The sequence below is a fragment of the Oncorhynchus keta genome, chromosome 34, assembly GCF_023373465.1.
Source record: "Oncorhynchus keta strain PuntledgeMale-10-30-2019 chromosome 34, Oket_V2, whole genome shotgun sequence".
Classification (NCBI taxonomy): domain Eukaryota; kingdom Metazoa; phylum Chordata; class Actinopteri; order Salmoniformes; family Salmonidae; genus Oncorhynchus; species Oncorhynchus keta.
In genome coordinates, this window is record NC_068454.1 from 60,040,407 (window position 1) to 60,045,512 (window position 5,106).

A 5,106-nucleotide genomic window follows, 5' to 3' on the forward strand; every position below is an offset into this window, starting at 1 on the left:
CAGCACCCACTGCGCCACCCGGGAGGCTAAAGTTTGGTGTTTTTGGTGACAAGCCACATTTCTTCAGCCTCCTGAGGGTGAATAGGTGTTGCTGCGCATTCTTCACCATGCTATCATAGGGGGCTGCTCCCTCTGCTGTTTCCTGAAGTCCACAATCATACCTCCCATTGGATAATGAATATATCACAGTGGAAAAGGAGGTGGAGCTTGCTTTTAAGTCAATATCTCTTTAATGGTCTTTGTTGTGTATGTGACAAAGTCCTGAAGTTCTTCCCTTTAGTTTTTCAGTCAATCTGACCACACTGCATATTTAGACTGTTTTCCCTCTTAGTAAAAAAAACTATGTCTCTTATGTAACACACATTTATGTGACAATAGGATGAATCCCAAAATACTGTTAAATATCCACATTTCCTTTTCTTACTTCCTCATCCCTACCAATTTAATAATGAGGCCATTAACCAGCAACTTAAAATAATTCCGATTCACCTTGAACTCTACATGTGCTCTATAGAAATGAAATGAATGTATACAGTAAAGTACACATGATCTCTGCATAGCGCTCCCTTCTCCTCTTCCTATCCAATCGGTGGTGTCAGAGATCATGATGTACGTGCTGATCATGGTGCTGCAGCTGTGGATGTTTGTGGTGCTGATCCACTGCTTACAACAAGATCTGGGCTGAACACGAGGCATAGGACGCCCGCAAAACCTTGAGGGCCCAAGAACTGGCCCTAATAAATGAGTGAGAGCCAGTCTTAACAATCTGCTAATGTATACTTCATACTGTGCACATGTACACACCACAGAGATTGTATCATTTGTGAATTAAAGGTATTCTCCATTCTACTCTATACCAGACACTAACTTCACTTTCTATGTCATTTTTTCTCTCTCTTCATCCCTTTACTTCCTGACTATTAACTCAGTCTATCTTTTGACATTTACAGACCTTTAGACTCAAAGGACAATTGTGATGGAGTGCTTCTGGAGTGACTTGTTACGGTGAGTTTGTTTTATAATCCTCTCACATGATTGAAAGTGTGATTTTATAGGCTTGATTGTACCGTAGATTTAACTGTAGACCGCTGACTGTAGAGAATAAGTTGAATTACTGTCACTATACTAAATTAGAACACATTTTACTGCAATCAAACGCTTTTTTGCATTGCTTTTCTTGAAGCAGATGTTCGATCTTGATGTATTTTGTTTGTATCTAACAGGTAAACATCAAAGGTGGAGAACTCTGTCACAAGCAATTGTTACCACCACACTAGTAGGCTATTACATCATAGAAACATCATTTGAATGTCTTAGCATAGTGTGCAACACATGCGGTTTACAATGTACTTGATTTACTGTACGAGGTAGTTGCAGCTGGCGTGAGTGGTGATTAGATTGACAGGTGGTGCCGAACAGCCTTAGTGTGTCAACTCAACAGAGAATGTCATCACGTGATGGATCAACAGTTCTGACAAAGCTCTGATTACAGATGGTTCCACCTAAGCTACATAGAACGCTTTGGCAGGAACAACCATGCATCTACATAGATAGATCTCATCTACGACCATGTTGTTAAAGTTTATTTTAATCGCTTTGGTGCTATTTTCACAACTCTTAATCCAAAACTCCAAGCTGATCACACAGCAAGTCTTTCATTCAAAACCTGTCATTATGCATTCATTTGGATTATAAACATATCTCACCACACAACCATTGACTCAAGTTTATTGTGAAATGTAATGAGAATTGGTTTCAATCACCAAAACACAACGCTATCTTTTCAAATTAGTCATTTTAAGTACTAGTTAATCCAATAGCAAACCATGCAAGATATGTGTTTCAAATCGCAAGATACGTATTTCAAATCGCCCTTAGAAGTGCTAATTGCATCATAGATATACTGTCTGTAATCAAATGTAAAAAATTAAGTGAAAATAAAACAACGTTTAGCATGCATTCATTTGCATCAAGCCTGTCTTGAGCATTTGGCCATAAATTCTCATCCACAAGTGAATGTCATTGTTCATTCATTGCAGTAAAAATATTTTGGTAAGGCAAATCCAAGCTTGATATTGGTCTGCATTGATGGTGTCACATGCCTCATCCATGGCCAGAAGGAGGGTGGCACGCAAGATGAGGAAAGTAATCGTACACCTTCTACCTCCCTGCTGAAAATAATTCCTCAATAGGGTTGAGAAAAAGAGAGTATAGGAGCAGGTATAGGGTCACAAATCATATTTTATTGGTCACATACACATGGTTAACAGATGTTAATGCGAATGTGGCGAAATACTTGTGCTTCTAGTTCCGACGGTGCAGTATTATCTAAAAAGAAATCTAACAACTCCACAACATCTACCTAATACACTCAAATCTAAGTAAAGGGATGGAATAGGAATATGTACATATAAATTATATGGATGATCAATGACTCGAGCAGCATGGGCAAGATGTAATAGATGTGTAGAATATGGTAAACTCACCAAAAAAAGAAACGTCCTCTCACTGTCAACTGCGTTTATTTTCAGCAAACTTAACATGTGTAAATATTTGTATGAACATAACAAGATTCAACAACTGAGACAAGTTCCACAGACATGTGACTAGTATAAATTGAATAAGGTGTCCCTGAACAAAGGGGGGTCAAAATGAAAAGTAACAGTCGGTATATGATGTGGCCACCAGCTGCATTAAGTACTGCAGTGCATTTCCTCCTCATGGACTACACCAGATTTGCCAGTTCTTGCTGTGAGATGTTACCCCACTCTTCCACCAAGGTACCTGCAAGGTCCCAGACATTTCTGGGGGGAATGGCCCTAGCCCTCACCCTCTGATCCAACAGGTCCCAGACGTGCTCAATGTGATTGAGATCCGGGCTCTTCGATGGCCATGGCAGAACACTGACATTCCTGTATTGCAGGAAATCACACACAGAATAAGCAGTATGGTTGGTGGCATTGTCATGCTGGAGGGTCATGTCAGGATGAGCCTGCAGGAAGGATACCACATGAGGGACGAGGATGTCTTCCCTGTAACGCACAGTGTTGAGATTGCCTGCAATGACAACAAGCTCAGTCCGATGATGCTGTGACACACCACTACAGACCATGATGGACCCTCTACCTCCAAATCGATCCCGCTCCAGAGTACAGGCATCGGTGTAACGCTCATTCCATCGACGATAACCACGAATCTAATCATCACCCCTGGTGAGACAAAACCTTGACTCGTCAGTGAAGAACACTTTTTGCTAGTCCTGTCTGGTCCAGCAAAGTGGGTTTGTGCCCATAGGTGATGTTGTTGCCAGTGATCTCTGGTGAGGACTTGCCTTACAACAGGCCTACAAGCCCTCAGTCTAGCCTCTCTCAGCCTATTGCGGACAGTCTGAACACTGATGGAGGGATTGTGCGTTCCTGGTGTAACTCGGGCAGTTGTTGTTGCCATCCTGTACCTGTCCCACAGGTGTGATGTGCGGATGTACCAATCCTGTGCAGGTGTTGTTACACGTGGTATGCCACTGCGAGGACAATCAGCTGTCCGTCATGTCTCCCTGTAGCGCTGTCTTAGGCATCTCACAGGACGGGCATTGCAATTTATTGCTCTGGCCACATCTGCAGTCCTCATGCCTCCTTGCAGCATGCCTAAGGCACGTTCACGCAGATGAGCAGGGACTCTGGGCATCGTTCTTTTGGTGTTTTTCAGAGTCAGTAGAAAGGCCTCTTCAGTGTCCTAAGTTTTCATAACTGTGACCTTAATTCCCTACCATCTGTAAGCTGTTAGTGTCTTAATGACCGTTCCACAGGTGCGTGTTCATTATTTGTTTATAGTTCATTGAACAAGCATGTGAAACAGTGCTTAAACCCTTAAAGTTATTAAAATTTTTACGAATGATCTTTGAAAGACAGGGTCCTGAAAAGGGGACATTTCTATACATATGAGATGAGTAATGCAAGATATGTACACATTATTAAAGTGGCATACGTTAAAGTGACTAGTGATCCGTTTATTAAAGTGGCCAATAATTCTGAGTCTGTATGTAGGCAGCAGCCTCTCTGAGTCAGGGATGGCTGTTTAACAGTCTGATGGCCTTGAGATAGAAGCTGTTTTTCAGTCTCGGCCCCAGCTTTGATGTACCTGTACTGACCTCGCCTTCTGGACGGTAGCGGGATGAACAGGCAGTGGCTCGGGTGGTTGTTGTCCCTGATAATCTTTTAGGCTTTCCTGTGACATCGGGTGGTGTAGGTGTCCTGGAGGGCAGGTAGTTTGTCCCCGGTGATGCGTTGTGCAGACCGCACCACCCTCTGGAGAGCCTTGCAGTTGATGATGGTGCAGTTGCCGCACAAGGTGGTGATACAGCCCGACCGGATGTTCTCAATTGTGCATTTGTAAAAGTTTGGGTTTTAGGTGACAAGCCAAATTTAATCAGCCTCCTGAGGTTGAAAAGGCACTGTTGTGCCTTCTACACCACACTGTCTGTGTGGGAGGACCATTTCAGTTTTTCCGGGATGTGTTCGCTGAGGAACTTAAAACTTTCTACCTTCTCCACTGCAGTCCCGTCGATGTGGATAGGGGGGTGGTCCCTCTGCTGTTTCTTGAAGTCCACGGTCATCTCCTTTGTTTTGTTGATGTTGAGTGAGAGGTTGTTTTCCTGACACCACACTCTGAGCGCCCTCACCTCCTCCCTGTAGGCTCTCGTCGTTGTTGGTATTCAAGCCCACTACTGTTGTGTCGTCTGCAAACTTGATGATTGAGTTGGAGGAGTGCATGGCCATGCAGTCATGGGTGAACAGGGAGTACAGGAGGGGGCTAAGCACGCACCCTTGTGGGGCCCCAGTGTTGAGGATCAGTGAAGTAGAAATGTTGTTTCCTACCTTCACCACCTGGGAGCGGACCATCAGAAAGTTCAGGACCCAATTGCACAGGGCGGGGTTGAGACCCAGGGCATCAAGCTTAATGATCGATACATAGGTATTCCTCTTGTCCAGATGGGATAGGGCAGTGTGCAGTGTGACGGTGATTGCATTGTCTGTGGACCTATTGGGGCGGTATGCAAATATAAGTGCGTCTAGGGTGTCAGGTAAGGGTGTTGATGAGATCCTTGAC

General features: G+C 43.7%; 1 long non-coding RNA gene across 1 annotated transcript; it reads left to right on the plus strand.

The window, feature by feature from the left end:
• Positions 1-204: 204 nt before the first annotated feature.
• On the plus strand, positions 205-1,680 carry LOC118366537 (uncharacterized). The gene is made up of 3 exons (XR_004821984.2): positions 205-745; positions 951-1,005; positions 1,224-1,680. It is a non-coding gene; the product is annotated as an uncharacterized LOC118366537 (long non-coding RNA).
• The last annotated feature ends 3,426 nt before the right edge of the window (positions 1,681-5,106 follow it).